Here is a 19277-nt window from a genome sequence, read left to right on the forward strand (position 1 = left end):
TTTTTAATTAAACTATATCAAGGAGCTCGATGTCACTGGATCTCAAAGTATTTGGTAAAAGTAGGGTTGGAAGAGTAAGTAATATGCAAGAAAGTTATGGGGAAGAGAGGCAAGTTACAAAGGTCTTTGAATGCCAATCAGAGGATGTTATGTTTGGTTTTGGAACTGATGGAGTGTATTATTAAATACACTGGAGTGTATTATTAAATGGACAGACATGTGGCATGATCACAACTCTCATGGGAGAGAAGAAAACTTTGTCAAATATATAAGAATATGAGCCATTCCCATATTGACAAATGGTCAAAAGATATGAGCAAAGAAATTTTAGATGAAGAAATCAAATCTATAAAACAATAACAAAAAAATAAAAGGTGAAATCAACAGGCTCTTTAAAAAGATTGGATATAAAGTATGTGAGAGAGTGAGGAGTCTAGATAGCAAGCATGAATAACTAACTGGGATGCTGATGGTGACCTTGACAATATTAAAGAAGTTAGAATGAGAGAAGGGTTTGGGAGAAAATCTAATGAGTTTAAATTTGGGCTTCTTGTGTTTAAGATGTCTATAGGATATTCCTTTCAGGACATCAGCTGGTCAGTTGGAGATGTGACATTGAAAGCTGACATTAAGGTTAAGGCTAGATAAGTCAATTTGAGAATCATCAGCATAAAGATGATAATAGAATTCTTGGCAGCTGACGAGATCACCAAGTGAAATAATACATTTCACAGATATGACTTGGATGAAGGCCACACTGAAGACTGAGATGGAGTGCTCAGAGAGATAAGAAGAGTGTCAAGGAAAAGAAAGTCAAAGGCTGGAGGGAGGTCAAGAAAGATGAGGATTGAGAAAAGGCTCAATTAAATATGGAAATGAAGAGATAATTCGTAATTTTGGACATAATAGTTTTTGTTGAATGAAAAGGCAGTAAACTGTACTGTATAAAAAGCTAAAAAGAGTGAAAGCAAAGAAAGTTCAGGGATTTGCTGAAGATGGACTTTTCGAAGAAGTTAATCACAAAAGAAAGATTATATATGGAACAATAGCTGCAGGATTAGTTGGATCAAGGTGATAATTTTGTTTTGTTTGGGGAGACATGGACATGTTTGTAGTAGTAGAGAAGCAGAGAGTTTGAAGAGAAATGAGAAAGTGGAAATGGTAGAGGGCACAATCACCTGGCAAGAATGGAATCACTTGTTCACGTAGAGCAGTGATTCCCAAAGTGGGCGCTATCACCCCCTGGTGGGGGCTGCAGCAATCTATGGAGGTGGTGATGGCCACAGTTGCATTTATCTTTCCTATTAATTGCTATTAAAATTTAAAAAAATTAATTTCCAGGGAGCTAAGTAATATTTTTTCTGGAAAGGGGGTAGTAGGTCAAAAAAGTTTGAGAACCAGTGACGTAGAGGAATTTGCCTTGGCAAAAGTGCCACTTCATTAACTGAGATGTAGTAAAGGAAGAGTAGTAGAAGAAGGTATCTCCATGGTGTGAGATGAAGAAGACAGAAGGTGAGGGAGCACTCAGTGAATGTCCTACTTTTTTTAGTAAAATATGAGGCAAGGTTCTCAGATAGTGTGTTGAGGGGAGCAATGGCAGGTTTGAGGAGTGGTGAAAACATTTAAAAGACCCACTGTGATAAGTGAGCTAGTAGTTAGAGAAGTATAAAAGAATCAGCTGATTTACAGAAGTGAATATCCATTTGAGTTGTTGATAACAAAAATGAGAAATTGACAGATGAAATGACATTAACATTGAATATCTCAGTTTCATAGAGAAATATTCAATGCAGGTCAAATTGCCAAAATGTGTAGACAAAAAACGTCTAGAAATTACCCCAGCCAGCAAGCACTTGTCTTCTCATCAAGGACAGCACTGGCTTAAAATATAAACTCATTTGTAAAATCCTAGAGATTCTCAGAATGTATTTCCTCATAAAAACAGAAAAATAAATTTAAAAAGAGGTTGATGAAAAACTCAAATAAGCAAAGCTTTTTGGAGTTGAATTTAAAGATGCAACTGGAAGGGCAACAAATTAATGAAAAATGAAAAAAAAACATTTCAAGATTTTTTATAACAAACTTTTCAGCCTGACAGGCAGTGGAGTCTACACATTTGGATGCTTAACATTACAATTCCAGTTGTGCTGGCAGAGTTAGTGGAAATGGCCTAAAAGCTAACAGATGAGAAAAATAGCTGGTCTAGACGAAGTACATAGAAGAGGGATTTATGCCAGAGGCTAAACAATTTTCTTGGCAATAAGGGATCAATTCTCAAGGTATATGAACAAGAGGAGAATACAAAATACTTGGAATTAATTTCAAAACTTATTTCTCCAAAAATGTTACCAAAATTATCAATAAATACCAATCCATATACCCACTTTCTTCTTTCTACAACACTTACCAATGGAGAATTGGATAATATAAGATGTTAGCAGAGTAATATATTACTGTACAAAACAATTAACTAGTCATCTCCTAAGAACAGGGGAGAACAAATAGGTCACATCTGCCATTTTTATCTATGAATTGTGAAGAAAATTTTAGGAAACTCCTCTCCTCCCCAGCTCCTCAAATATTAGGTAGACTCCTTGCCTTGAATATATGAAAGGATATCGACCTGGGTTGCATACCTTAGAATAGGTAGGCAAGAATATGTTGCTGCATCATTGGAAGTCAGAATGACATCAATGGGAACACAAATTTGATGGAGGACTGAAATTTCAGTGACTTTTTCATTTATTCTTTCTGTTCATATTACCAAGCATTAGGATTCTCTTTCTGGGTCCCATAAAAATTTCCAAGACCCTAGAAAAGTTTGCTTGAATGATGTCAAACTATTTTTCCCTTTACATAATGGCCCTGCTATCTGATGACAATATTCATATCTTCAGTAACATTGTTTCTCAAGTGACTTCCAAGGAAAAAAATTTTAAGTCCCCCAACCCCCATGGCAAGAAGAGGGCTTCCTTACCAACCATTTTGGATACTTCCACTTAGTTTTTAATTTAATTTTTAAAAATTTTTGTTGCTGTCGTTATTTCTGATGTAAGGCCTATATATTCAATTAGAAATACTTTTAAACCCTCGTTTACTGGTATGTAGTTCCATCTGGAGGGAGTTATTTTGTAGAATAAATTGAGTGTGAAATTTTGCTATGCAATGAGATTTTACTTCCTTTAAAGCAAAGAAAGGAGATGCATAAAATTCAAATCATGCATAGAATGAATGCTTTATCTTTAAGAAACATATAAATAGACATCAAACACAAAAGAACCATAGTGGAGTCCCTTATTTTAAAGAAAAAAATGAATTTGCATTCAATTTCATAGCTAAAACTTTGGGAGAAAAGATTATGTGTGTCCAATACTGATAAGACTACACAAATATGAATTTTATGATGTATTTCCCTTAGAATTCCATCTTACCACTAATATAAAGAATGGAAAGTTTGAAATCCTTTTCAATATAAAGGTAGAAATATAGGGGTACCTGATGAAATTTGGAAATCTTTAAGAACTTCATATCATGGATAATTTGTAATATTTCCAATCGTAAGTACTCTACCTAAAACAAAGTTCTTAAAAATACATTTTCCCAATCATGTGTCAAGTAGAAATCTATGTAATTACCTTATTTATTACACATATTTATATGTTATTTAAAATAAATCATATATTTATATAATTAATATATTTTATTGAATATAATAAGTTTTAAAATTTTGTTACCTATTTTTTATTTCAATGTTTTTCATCACATTTATTTCTAAGTATTTCCTTCCACCCACCCTTAGTCATCTATATCTTATTACAAATATCAAAAGAGAGAGTGCAAAAGCAGCAATTTCCAGTGAAAACTATGCCCATTTATGAAATCTGTGGGGGAAGTAATTGGGAAAACATGGTAGCCAAGCAACACTTTTCAGGATGAGCATATATTAGTATAGAAAATAATTTCTTTGCATGGGGAATATGATTCATTCATCTCCACATAGTTATAGACATTTTGTTCTGTTTTTAAAGTTATTTATGCTTTGTTTTTTGGCACATTAGAAATTCCCATGCAAACCCTCAAACAAGTTTTTTTACAAAGTACATTTCATATTTTCTATTAAAAGTTTAGTTAGTTACTATTAACAGGAAGGAAGAGTGTGTCTCTTGATTTGACACTATAGTACTAATGTAGGCCATTATATTCCACCTGAATTTTGTTCCCTTTTTATGCCAATTATATTGACTTGGTTCTTTTGTACCACTTTCTTCATATTCCATCACTTCTTACAAGTTTTCTAATGTTTTTCAAGGGTTTCATATTATTCCTTATGTGCAATAAAATTCACTACATTTATGTACAATAATTTATTCAGCCATTCACCAGTTATTTTGTATATATTTCTTTTCTAACTTTTTCTTGCCGTATAATTTAACCATTTTTTTCTACAGCTGCCTCTTTTCCTACTGTCAATAGCCTTCTTTGTGAGGTAGACATTCCTAGTTTAGTCTCTATAGGAATCCACACAGCTACTATTTTAAATGTTCCCTACTACCCTCAAGTCTTCTACAATATTCTTCCTCTCCCTGTATTCAGTTAAAGACTTCTGAGAACTCAATCAACAAGTATTTCTGTAGCTCCTACTCTCTGACAGCACCAGGGCTTTGAGTAATTTGTTTCATTTCCTTTTTTTTAAAACCTCGCTGCTTCTCTCCTCAGTCTTTGGTGAAGAGGTAGCCCTTTGCCTCAACAAAGCTGGTTTTTCTGTTTGTATCTTTGAGCCTATCTCTTCCCTTGTCTGGGAGCTCATCCCCAGGGTCATCCCTGCTTTATCTACTTACTATTCAGTCCCTCCCTCTCTGTCAGTTTCTTCTTTGTAGACTAAAATGTCTAGGTCTCCCCATCCTTAAAAATCACCTGTACTTGACCTTAGTTGTATCATCTCCTCAAGCTATCATCCAAAAGTTCTCTCTCTCTCTCTCTCTCTCTCTCTCTCTCTCTCTCTCTCTCTCTATGTAGAGACAAATGTATAGAAAAATCTATCTGCATTCACTAGCTCGACTTCTGTCCTCTGACATTCACATTTCAAGCCTTCAAACTCAGGTTTCTGAGTGAATCATTCAACTGAAACTTTTTTCTCCAGAGTTACCAATTATCCCTTGCTTTTAAAAAAATAAAATTTCTATCTTTTGTTTTTTTCACATCACTAAAATGTAGTCCAATATCTTATCTTCATTCCCATAGTGCAATTCCACATAATGGCATTTTTAAAGGAAAAAAAAGAAAATGGTCAAAACTGATAAGTATGTTTAAAAGAACTCTTAAAATATATTTAGTATATTATACTCATGAACTTCCGACCTGTGTAAAGAAGTGGGTTGATAGGATATTCNTCTCTCTCTCTCTCTCTCTCTCTCTCTCTCTCTCTCTCTTTCTCTCTCTCTCTCTCTATGTAGAGACAAATGTATAGAAAAATCTATCTGCATTCACTAGCTCGACTTCTGTCCTCTGACATTCACATTTCAAGCCTTCAAACTCAGGTTTCTGAGTGAATCATTCAACTGAAACTTTTTTCTCCAGAGTTACCAATTATCCCTTGCTTTTAAAAAAATAAAATTTCTATCTTTTGTTTTTTTCACATCACTAAAATGTAGTCCAATATCTTATCTTCATTCCCATAGTGCAATTCCACATAATGGCATTTTTAAAGGAAAAAAAAGAAAATGGTCAAAACTGATAAGTATGTTTAAAAGAACTCTTAAAATATATTTAGTATATTATACTCATGAACTTCCGACCTGTGTAAAGAAGTGGGTGGATAGGATATTCTCATATTTCTTCTTGGGAGATATACTTGTTCTTTGTAATTTTGCCTCATTCACTTTTGTGATAATTTCCATTTATATTGTTGTAGGCATTTTATGAATTTTTTTAATTTGCTTGCTTCACTTCATATTAGATACTAATAATCTCTTCATTTCCAAATCATTATTTGTATAGATCAGTGGTTCCCAAACTTTTTTGCTAACTAGTTTTCCTAATTTGTTTCCTCTTTTTTTTAAATCCTTACCTTTAATACCTCTAAGGCAATAGAACAGTAAAGGATGGGAAAATGAGAGTTAATTTATTTGCTCAGAATCACACAGCTAGAAGACCAGATTTGAACTCCCATCTCCAGGCCTGGATCTCTATCCATTGTGCCACCTAAGTGCCCTCTCAAGACCCTTCTTTAGTTTCCCTCATAGTTCAGCTAAGGGACCTCTTATTTCATGAGACATTTTTTCACTCTTCCTCTTCAGTTTCTAGTACCCTTTCAAAGTTACTTTGTATTTTCCTTTGGAACTATTTTTTATTTTGTATTTTCATTTATATACCTGTCGAGTTCCTCAAATGAAATCTAAGCTCCTTGAGGGAACCTGATAATTTATTTCTATCTTTGTATCCTCAAAACCTAGCATAAGTATTTAAATACAGCTTTTTGGTTGGTTATCTAGGATATAATCACTGTGCATCAAAAAGTATTAAAAAGCAAACAATTCTTCATTTTAATTTTCATGAGAAATTATAGTTCTATTTCAACATTCTGACTATACATTCAGATATACACACACGCATGCACACATATAAGAAGTCATAGAAAAAGTAGCTTATACCTTTCTCTTTATACCAGGAAAGACTGCTCCCAAGGGAGCTGCCTTCAAGAAAAAGCTCACCAGCTTTAAGTTGTTCTTGCCCAAGAAAGAAGAGGCCCTGTTTTATACTTGTATTTTTTTGTCTAATATCTACCTTTGCTTTGATTATAACCTCCCATGGTACAATAGAAAGAATTGCTCTATTTTGGTGACAGGACCTGAATTTGAATTCCAGCTCTGCTAGCTTATTAGCTGTGTGCCCATAGGGGATTCACACCACTTCTCTGGGTATTAATTTCTTCATGTGATAAGTGAAAGGATTGGACTAGATGATCTATGAGTTCTATTCTAGTTTTGACTCCGTGATAAACCAAAGATTACATTTCCTCTCTTTATTTCTCCTACTTGTTTTTAGTCCATCATTCCACATTCACCAAAGGTCACAACTGAACATCTATAATTTATTCTATTTTCTTGAGATACCACCACAGGGAACTTGGGGGTGGGAGGAGAAAAGATGGCTAAATGGATGGATGGCTTCCACTTTCTTTTCATTGCTTTGCTTCATTTTTATTCTCCATTTTTATTCTCCCCATTGGTGATGTTTAATTCCTTGAGGTTCTACTTTCTTGAAGCAAGATTGTATTTCATCATATAACGCCTTATGCCAATGCAGGTCAGATTTGGAGTGCTATGTTGCACTATTTTAATGCAAAATAATATGTAGGCAAAGAAAGCCTTTTTCCAGCTCATAGTAAGCTGTTTTTCATTCCAGGGTATAGAATAGAGCACTAGATCTGCAGTCAGTGGTCTCAGGTGTGAATCTTAGCTCTATTACTTCATTCCTGGGAAAGCTTCCTCCCCTCTCTGTACTTTAGTTTCTTCATCATTAAATGAATAATTTGGTTTAGAATCCTAAGAATACTATGTTGAGGCCAAGGTAAAGATTCTGGCTAAGTTTCCTCAGTGTGCCTATAGTTGGCAGAAAATATTAGCCAGTTCATTCATAAATATATCCAAATATTTGGTAGGGAAAGTGCTTGCAGTAATGAAACTGAAGGCTGCTCACCTCAAAATCCTAAGAATCAGTATTCACAATATTTCCTTCTGAAATTTTCAGACAGAAGAGAACTTTTAAAAAATGACATCAGAAAAACCATGCCTATGTTATCTAGAGCTATACAAAAATCTAAGAAAGGTGACTCAGTGGACAGAGCACTAGTCCCGGAGTCAGGAAGACATCACATGTATTGTCAGATACTTTAGTTGTAAACTTGGACAAGTCACTTAACTCTGATCTATTTCAGCTTCCATATCTGTAAAATGGGTATAATAATATCTGCCTCCCAGGGTCATTATGATGATCAAGCAAAATACTATTTTTAAAAAGTACTTAACACGGTACCTGGCACATAGTAAGGGCTGTATAAATATTGGCTAACATTATTATGAAAATCTCTAGCTGGTAAATTAGGTACAATGGTTGCTGTCTGAATACAGGAATAGGTTAATTAAAAGCTATCTTTAACTTACTTTTTGTCATTTCACAATAACTTTTAAAAGTGCATACTTTCAGGGGCAGCTGGGTAGCTCAGTGGAGTGAGAGTCAGGCCTAGAGACAGGAGGTCCTAGGTTCAAACCTGGCCTCAGCCACTTCCCAGCTGTGTGACCCTGGGCAAGTCACTTGACCCCCATTGCCCACCCTTACCAATCTTCCACCTATGAGACAATACACCAAAGTACAAGGGCTTAAAAAAAAAAAAACAACAACAAAAACAAACAAACAAAAAAAAGTGCATACTTTCTAATTCAGCTGTGCTTTTGACCAGTAGATTAGGCAGCTTTCCCCACCCCACCCTGGCAGGAAGGCAGAAAATGTTCAGATGCTAGTACAGATTCATTTTGCCAGATAAGAGACAGAGCAGCAATATGCAATTTATATTTTATTCCTTTTAAAAGAACTTTTTACTTTGACTTTTCTCTTTCACACTGCTATTGAGCACTAAGCTCTTGCTTCTTGCATTTTCAAATTTATATTTATTTTTGAAATGACTGTCACTTTTCCAGCACTTCGAAAGCTTTCTGCTTCCTACCTTTGAAAAGTTGTGAGAAAAGGCTTTATTTTTCTCCAAAAGTTTATTCAACACAACTAGAATCATTAGCAATGACTTCAGTTTTGTATGTTTTTCAGTTTTTTCTATCTCTTTTCAAAAAAATATTTCTTGTTTTTAAGACAAGTTCAGGACAATGTGAAATGTGGCAAAGTTGTTGGTCTTTGCATCTAGTTTAGATCCTCAGGTGTGGTAACATGGAAGGATCACTAGGCTATGAGGCTTCTAGTAAGAGTTCTGACTAGTCAGAGAGTTCCTGCTTTCCTTGGGAGATAGGAGATAGTAATTTTCACAAAATCTTCAAATACTGATTAGATTTTCAGTCACTGGGAGGAAAAGGGTTCCTAAGTCATGTACATTTTTGCTTAGGTTCTATAGGGCAGAGATTCCTCACTGGTTGTTATCTACTCCTATGGGGAAAGAGTTATTATAAGGGGCTCATGGCATGAGAATTGCAATTTTTATTTTTTATTTATGTTCAGAAAATAGGCATTGACTCAGTATAATAGGCAAACATTCTCTCATAGTCTTGATGGATAATTTGTCTCATAGGTGCATATAATTTTATTACTGTTTTCTGATTATATATATATATATATATATATATTTGTGCTGATGTGATGAAATATCAATTCATTCAAATAACTACTGGATTTATAGTAGCTTTTGTTATATATTTTATTAATCTGTAAATACTAACCATCCAGCAACAATAATGTGAGAATACTTGCAATCTTTGATATTAAAAGGGTACTCTCAAAAAAGCTGGGAGCCATTTGTTTATAAAACTATGTATTGGATGAATAAGATTTCTCCATGATTATGTAATTAATCAGTTGGGGGGTAAGGGGGAAGAATCATAAGTAGAATCTCTAAAGTCCTTTCTGCCTTTTGGCTCTAAAGCATGGGGAAGATATAGTTGGTTGGCAGCTTGGGAAAGATCTAGGGATCTTAGTTGACTATACCTCTATTTGAGTCAGCACATTTAATGTGATTTGGGGCTACATTAATAGAAGTATAACTTCCAAGAAGAGGGAGGTACCTGGTGGTTCAGAACTCACTGGAAATATTATGTTCAATTCTAGGTTGCTGAACCCAAGAAGAGAGTTGATAACTAGTAGAGTATCCACAGGATAGTAACTAAGGTTGATGAAGGAAGGGCCTTCAGTTCATGTTTTATAAGAATCAGTTGAAAGAACTGGAGATGTTTGACTTGGAGAAGACTTGGGCAGTCTGGGGGCAGGGGAGGGAGGTTGTGATAGCTGTGTTCATCTATACCAGTGATTCCCAAAGTGGGCACCACCGCCCCTTTGTGGGTGCTGCAGCAATCCAGGAGGGTGGTGATGGCCACAGGTGCATTTATCTTTCCTATTAATTGCTATTAAAATTTAAAAAATAATTTCCAGGGGGGCTAAGTAAAATTTTTTCTGGAAAGGGGGCGGGAGGCCAAAAAAGTTTGGGAACCACTGATCTCTAGAAAGGACTATTTAAAGGTTAGATTTGTTCCTTTTGATGCCAATGGACAGAATCAGCAGTAGTGGTTGGAAGTTGCAAGTCGACAGGTTTCAGATTGATGAAAGGGAAAACATCCTGATAATTGGAGTGGCCCCCAAATGAAATGGACTGCCTCAAAAAATGATAGGCTTCTTCCCACTCAGTGACTTGATGAGCACTTATATTGTAAGGGGGACCAAATCTCAAATTCTGTGATTTTCTTTTATCACTCCTTTCTATAGGGTGGCCTAGTAAGTGAAGGGAAATTTGGAAAAAAAATTGAGAGAGGAATTAGGTTCTTTAGTTTAGTATCTCGCACGAAGGAACACTTTTGTTTGACTACATTAGGCTTCCTCCAAATTGGAAGAATTTCAAATGATTAAATGAGATGGCTTTCTCAGGTCCTCCTTCTTTCTTTGATCATTGAAATCAGTTTCCAACAAGGATTAAAAATCACTACGCTATGCTATGAAAACATCTCTACCAAAGTCCTACTCTAAGGACTCATGATATTGGGTGAAACTGGCTTTTTTATAAAAGCCATGCCACTCAACTGACATTTTGTTTCATATTGGAAATGATTCAAATGTGGCCTCAAAAATGACAGTTATTGCTCTCTGAACACCAGTCTAGATAACTATTCAGAGAGTGATCACCAATATGGTATTGGAGCAACTAACTTTATATGCAAAGGAACTCTTAAAGGTTGTCTACCAAGTCACAGAGGGTTTACAATATGTATCATAATTTGAGGGAGACATTTCCTGTACTGATGATGAGCCCTTGAACTATTGAAATGAAATTTTATTCATGTACTGTGCTGAGTGCTGTGAATTGCAAAACACTATCTATTCCTATTCTCAGTGGCCTTAAAAACTAGAGGCAAAAAGCTAAAAGGCAAAATATGTGCCAGATAAGTAGTATAGACAGTAAATTCTGCTATATTTGAAGAAGAAAATATTATTTGGGACTGATATGGTTAGAGGAGTCTCCATAGAAGACATGGACTGGAACAGGGCTTTAAAGGATGACAGAAATTAAACGAGCAAAGAAAAGTAGACCGAGATTCTAAGTTGGAAGAAGATTCTACAAGATTGGAGATGATTCATAAGACCTAGAGCTAGAAGGGATTTCGATTTTATCTAGTTTCCCCTTTTTATGGATGAAGAAAAAGAGAGATTTGACCAAGATCACATAGAAAGCAGAACTGAGTTTGAATTCATGCCTTCTATCTTCAAATCTCTTCCTTTTTCTGCCTCATCAAACTGCCTACCTATGATTTTGAGTAAACCCATCTAGTTAAAGTACAGAGTAGTGTTTGATATAAGATTACAGATATTAAATTGTTAGAAATGCCACTTGTGAAAGAAGTAATTTATTTCATAGACTTCTTTGGGAAGGCTTTAATATATCTAACATTTAATTGACCATCTATACTATTTTGAGTATAATTTGTTTCATGAAATTTTCTGGGGTTTGCTTAAAATAGGGGGATTGCCTGATTCCCAGAGAGATTATTTTTTCTGTTTTTTTTTCCCACATAACAACTCTTACTGTCAGATAGACTTGATTGCCCCATTTCTCAGCATGCAGCACAGTCAATAATTCACATATAAAAAATTCAATAAATAGGTCCTAGAACAATTTTTAAAAGTGGGTACATAGAAATTAATATGTTAATAATATGTCATACTCGGATGCCCTTCTGTTGTTTGATTTTTTATGTTTTATTTCATGATGCAGAGAGGTCATGACTTTCAAGCTTTTAATTTGTCTATACAACATATACACCATTGTAGATGCTATGTAAGTATTTTGATAATATATTTTTTGATACTTAATGTAATAAAATAACAACAGCCTGGTCAAATGTATCTAGGACTTCTTTTCATAATCATACTTTCAAAGTATGTAGACTCTCGATGGCCCCTAGGATAAAATAATGAACTCTTTGAAAATTTGAATTCAGGTCCTGACTCTGGCACTCACTCTGAGACTATGAGCTAGGCATTCCAACTATCTATACCTCGGATTTCTTTGCTTTAAACTGAGGAGAGTAATAAATGCACCAGGTAGCTCGCACTGTTGCTGTTAGAAAAGGGCTTTGTAAATCCTGAGACTCTATATCAATGTGAGTTGTGTGACGATTATTGTAGTGCTTGAACATTTTTAAAGCACTTCCACTTCAAATATCACCTTTTATCCTCATATCAACCCAGCCAGGTTGATAGTCAGTAACTCCAAGATGTATATATCCAGCACTGATCCTTTCCTTCCACCACAAACCCACTTAAACTGTTGTCCATTAAACATTTCAAATTGTATGTCTGAAAGACATCTCAAACAAAAGTGTCAAAAAATGAACCTTCTACCCCAGATCCACCCTCTCAGATTTCCCTGTTTCTGTTAAAGGTACCATTATTTTAAAATTTGGAGCTATCCTTGACTACTTCTTACAAACCATCACCCCCACCCCCATATTTAACCACTTTTTGAATCTTGTCATTTCTACCTGTTGTATGAAATATTATATCTCATACATCCAGCTCTTTCTGTACTCATGTGTCACCTTAAGTTTGACCTTTATCACTTTTTATTTTAAGAGAAAACCAATTCTCAGTTGATTTTCACACCTCAAGTTTCTCCCTACTCCAGTTCTTTTTCTATACAACTGCCATTTTGTTTTATCTTAAGCATAAATCTAGGCATGCCACTATCCTATTTAAACTCCAGGGATTTCCTCTTCCTTCTGGGATAATGCATCAACCACTGTTTACCTTTAAAAGCCCTTCACAATTTGGATCTAACCGGTATTTCTCCTTTCATTATACAGGGTTTCCCCAAAGTCTTTGTATAATTTTAAGGTTAAACTTTTAAGTTTTTAGAAGTTTAAACCTGTAAAAAGACTTTTGGGACATTCTATTTACTATTTACCTTCCTCTACTATGGGCAAGCTGAATTTCTCTGTAGTTCTCAAACATACTCAAAAATACTACTCTGTCTTCTATCTCCATTGCTTTTGTGTTGGCTATCTCCCATGTGTAAAATGCCCCTCTTCCTAGGATCTCCCACCTCCACCTCAGAAAATTCCTCTCTTCCTCCATGACACAAATCAAACATTACCCTCTACACGGAGCTTTTTCTCCACCACTCTACTGTTAGTACTTTGTCTCTCAAACAACCTTTTATTTATTATCTTTACATTTGTTTTATATTAATAAATGTCCTTATAGTCTGCCTCACTCGAATGTAAGCTCCTTGAGAGTAGAGATGATTTCATTTCCTTGTATTTTTTTGTCCAGGGCCTAGCCTTACACATTGTAGGTGCTTAATAGAGAGTTGATTTACTGAAATAGTAAAGCACAAGCCTTAGTTTCCTATTGTTACAGATGTGGAAACTGTAGCATTAGACAAGTGACTTGTTTAATGTCCCCCAATTAGTTTGTGACATAGTCAGTTCTAGAATACAAAGTCCTTTCCTGCTGTAAAATTCCATGATTCCTAAGTGCTTATTCTTTGCCCTGAATTATAGAGCCTGACAATACATACAAAAGTTAGAATTGAATAAAAAGGATCAGTTGGGTACTTAAAACAGTTTCGGAGAAATTACATTAGGAAAATGAAAATAGGGCAGAGTATAAGCAGTGGAAGGTGATCCTTTTTGCTTTTATTTATTTTTAACAATATTATTTAAGTATGAGCTATACAAATTCTACTTGTGGAGTATAATACCATGCATTTAATAGGCCTACTCAAGAACATCCTGCTCATAATTGTCTGGAACACTGTAAATGCTTGGCAATTTCCTCTTTAGGTGCCCGTTCTCCATGCTTGTTTGACATGCTTGATTGGTAGGTGGATTTACAGTCTGCATTCACCATAAAAACTATTTCCCAATGAAACAAGAATGGTGACAAGATAAAGAGAAATGACAGGAAATATTGGAGTTCCAAAATTATTTGTATTATATGTGCTTTAAATTTAGCAGCCCAAGAGTGAAGAAGTTAGAGTTAGAATCAGGGGTCCTAGGTTCGTCAGAGACCCACTTGGAAAAACACATTTTCCAGAAGCTTTGATAATTTTTACACCTTTCTACAGGTAATGTACTTTTGTAGACTGGATGAATAATATTCACATGCCTTCAGTGCTGTCAAATCACTTCCAAGCTCTGCTTTTTTAGTTACTTGGTCAATGAGTGTGGTTTATATGAATGCATTTATATACTTCAATGAATTTTCCAAAGACTGCTCTAAATTAGAATCAGAGTTTTTTATTTCAAAGGTATAGTCGAACATCAGTCTCAAACTCTTAATTTTTACAGATGAGAAACTCCAGCCCTGACAGTTATGACTACTAGCAAAGGTAATTGGAACTCAGTTGTCCAACCCTCTCAGGCCAGTACTCCGTCCATTTTAGCACACATGTGAAAATGACCTCTGAGTATTAGTTGACCACTAGCTCAGTGTGAGCCAAAAACATAATGTTATCATTAACAACAACAACAACAACAACAACAACAACAACAACAACAACAACAACTTACAAAGGCTCAGGGCTGCATTCATAGAATTTCATTGTTCAGCCTAGAGAGATAAAGATCCTGCAGTAAGGTGGGCAGTATTTGTCTTATTGTAGTTAGCTTTAGGCTGTGCAATGGAGAGAGAGCTCAGAATCAGGAAGACTCATCTACCTCAATTCAAATCTGGCCTTTGGCACTTAGCTCTGTGACCCTAAGTAAGTCACTTAACCCTGTTTGTCTCAGTTTCCTTATCTGTAAAATGATCTGGGGAAGGAAATGCCTAAAAATTGGCAGTATTTCTGCCAAGAAAACCCCAAATAAGGTTATGAAGAATCAGACATGACTGAAAATGACTGAACAACAACAGTCAATTTTAAGCAAAACATTTTAGAAGGGATCTTGATCAATCAGAGCTTATCAGAAGGAAGCCATCAGGAGTAATAAAGGTTCAGGCTGGGTTTAGAGACCTTGTAAAACCTTCTGAAAGAAGATTTCATTTGAAGTTATCTTAATGGTTCAAGTAAATATTTAAAATATGTGATCCTTCTGAGAAACATTTTTAACCTAAATCTTTTATTGTGGTCCCCAAATATGTTTTTCTTTTAAGGCGACCAACAGCATATGATCCTTTTCAGAGCTGTATTCAAGATGTTGAACATCTCTGCTTCAGTGTCCTATAGACATCTCAAATGTGGTACTCATATTTTTCCCCAATCCTATATACAAACTTTCTTTTCCTGCTGATAAAATTACCAAACCAATAACATTCTTCCATTTACACTTGTTTATAACTTTGGAATGATCCTTGACTCTTCCTTCTTCCTCTACTCTACCCTGTCCTTCAGAGTTGCCTAGTCTTACCATGGCTCTCTCTGCAACATCATTTACTATTCTTTCTATGCACACACAACCTTTTTCTTCCTCATCTCCTCTTTCCTGGATTAATGAGAATGTTCCTAATTTGGTTGCCTAACTCCCATCTCTTCCCACTCCAAGCCATCCTTCATTTTTTCAAATTTATAGTCTTTCAACAAAACAACCATGTATATGGGCCTCTCTCCCCCTTTGAAAATCTTCAGTGGCTCTCTACTGCCTCCAGGATAAAATACAAATTGCTTATTTTGTCATTTAAAAGCCCTTTACAGTTTGACTCCCACATACCTTTCCAATCATTTCAGACTATCCCTTTAATGTACTCTCTAGTCTAGTATAACTGACTTGCTAACTCTTTACAGTACAATGTCATCCATTACCTTTCTTCTTGCCTTTTGTCTAGAACAAGAGTATACTATTTGGAATATAACCTCTTCTTATTTCCCCCTCTTAGTCTCTTTCACTTTAGCTGGTATTTCCTTTATGGCATTCATTAGGACTCTTTCCATCTGGATATTACTCTATATTACTTTTAATATACTGTGCAATTACTTGTTTCTATGTGTGTTCCAAGCTCCCTGAGCACAAGAACTGTTTATTTGGTAGATTTAAATCCCCATTGCCTAGTGTATGACCTTAACCATAGTAGATGCCTAATAGACATTTTTGGAAGTTGAATTGAAGTTAATTCATTTTTTGTCTGATTTTGTATGCTTGAGACCAGCAACAGATCCCACCCATGCCTCTTTCTTACCTGCCCCTTTTGGTTCAGAAGCATATAGTATAGAAACATTTATGTAGAAAGAGGGTTAGTCTGAAGCCATTCCCATGGAGCCAGGCAAGTGAATTTTGCTCCATGGGGATAGGGAAACACATATGCTCTTGCCCCTTGGTAAAATGTATGACCAGAGGGAACCCCATTACAAGGACCATGGGACCAATCAGGAACCTCTGCTTGTGTATGCCCCTTCAGGGAGAGCATATGTGTTGGTCCCCATGGGAGCCAAGCACACATGCCCATCTCCATGGGAAATTCTCCAATATAACTTCCTTTGTCTTCAGTGAAAATTGTTATCAGCCACCTTCCTGTTATAAAACATATTCATTCGACTAAAAAAATTAAAGGTAGTTAAATTTCTCAAAAGGGTTAAAATATTTTGGTGTCTAATAATGAAGTGAACATGGAATCCAAATCACTGAGCCAACTTTGGCCTTAGTATTTATTATGAGACTTAACTAGTATCACAAAGCTTTTTACAAATGGTCAAAGATAAAGGCATTATTTAATACTTGTGCACTATAAATTATATGTGGATTAAAAAAAGACAACTAAATTAGATCAGCCAAAGGTCATTCATTCACTTAGCGAGGCAATCTGAAAGTTCATCCAGAATTATTTCTTGCCAGAAGTGAATAGTAAAATAGATCAGAAAATAAAGATTTCCAATGACATTTTGCCCTCCTAAAGTCCCTGTTCTTGACTAAAGAATAGCACAGCTCCTGGTCATCACATAATGGGACATGAAAGTGAGAATAATTTTTAAATGAACATTTTCTTAGGATTTTACACTTATTTTATCTATGAATATATACAGATTGAGCTTTTTACTAGGTATATACCAAGTCTAGATCTTTGTTATTAGTTGGTCACAACCAGAAAGGTGTTGAAAGAGAGATACAGATTAAAATGTCAATTTTTGAAAATATCGGATAGCTTATTCTGGGCAATAGATATTTACCAACCCTCTTTGTGCGTATGATTACTCGTTTTCTGACTTAAAAAAGAAATTTTGCCCCTTGGAACTAAAAATTTACCACCTCCAGTAATCACTTTTCTTGGTGCTTCTTATTATGAAGTATTCCTGTAGGGCATAAATAAATAAAGGACCTAGTAGAAATGGAATATATAGAAAAGCCATCATTAGTTGGATTTGTTATCTAAGTTTTGGCTTGAATAAAAATATAAAATTCTGTACATGTACATGTTTCCTTTTTTATTTTTCAGTCATTTCCACCTCTTCATGACTGCATTTGGGTATTCTTGGCAAACATAATAAAATAGTTTGGCATTTCCTTCTCTAACTCATTCTACAGATGAGCTAACTGAGGAAGATAAGATTAAATGTCTCCCAGAGTCACACAAATAGTAAGTGTCTGAAGCCAGATTTGAACTGAGAAAGATGAGTCTTCTTGATTACAGGCCCCAGTACTCTATTAATTGTGCCACCTAGCTCTCCATATATCTCTAGGGGAGGCCTTATTTAGAGTACATCACTACCACTACTGTGGCAAACTCTTGGCAAACTTTAATTCTGATCTTGAGAAATCAACCCCAGACATAACTGTTCTTAGGAGAAGAAATCATTTATAGACCCTGTGACCTGGTTCTTTGGGTGTGAGGAATGAGAAGCATAATTTTGTAGGTATTTCATACTCAGCAAGTTGAAAATGGAGCTCATTTTCTTCTCTGATAAACCTGCCAGTCATACAAACGTCCCTATTTCTGTTGTGAGTATTTGCTATTCCTGGTGGCATACTTCCAGTCACTCAGGTTCATAATTTCATTGTCATCTGTGATTCTTGCCTTTCCCTCATCATCCTTCTTGAATCATTTGCCAGTTCACCATATCTCTTGTATTTGCCCTCTTATCTGCAGTGACACTGCTAACACCACCATTAGTTCATCTATCACCTCTACTTTAGAATAGACTTCAAATCATTCTCCTTCTCCTCCCTCTTCTTTACAAGCATTCCCAAATCATCTTCCTAAGGCCCACGTCTAACTATGGAATTCACCTTATCAAAGATCTTCCATGATTTCTCTTAGGATAAAACAACAACAACAATCACTTCTTAACTAGGAATTTAAGATCTTCCACAATCTGACTGTCCAGTCTCATTTCAAAGTCCTTGCCACAAAATGTGACCAAATCTGATTCTTAGCTATTCCTTGTATATACTCTATGTTCCACTTCTGCTCCTCTGCATTGATATAAGGCATCATCCATTTTTACAGTGCATTCCTTAATAGTTATGTGACCCCCAAGTTTCTTGGCTCTGAGCATTTTCTCTGACTATATCTGCTATGCCTCAAAAACTCTCCCTTCTCAACATTGTCGGCTGGCTTCCTTTAAGTCTCAGCTACCCACTTTCTACAGGAAATCTTTCCTGTTCCTTCTTATTTATAGTGATTTCCCCAGTTGATTATTTCCTATTTGCCTAGCACATAGTTGTTTGCCTGTTTCCTCACCACAGCAAGACTATCTTGCTTTTCTTTGCATAAATAGCATTTAGCACATAGTGAGCACTTAATATATATTGATTATCAGACTGATTCACTGATCCGTGTCCCTCAGAATCCTTGACTTCTTTCCAGATGCTATGGCATTCCATCTCTTCCTTAAAATGGGTTCTGAATCATTCCAGTTTTAGATGTTCTCTCCCTCTATAATTTTCCTTGTGCTTGAAGACTAGGACTATTTTTCATTTTGTTTCAGTATTGCTAGTACCTAGCACAATACTCTTCACTTTCAGTTGCTCAATAAAAGTTTGTTTAATTTAATCAATGGAGTCATCAAAAGTAGTACTATCTATTTAGCTTGACTGTCAGTAAGCATATATCACAGAAAAAGGCAAAATAAATTTCTTTCA

Source organism: Gracilinanus agilis, chromosome 6 (assembly GCF_016433145.1).
Source record: "Gracilinanus agilis isolate LMUSP501 chromosome 6, AgileGrace, whole genome shotgun sequence".
Lineage (NCBI taxonomy): Eukaryota > Metazoa > Chordata > Mammalia > Didelphimorphia > Didelphidae > Gracilinanus > Gracilinanus agilis.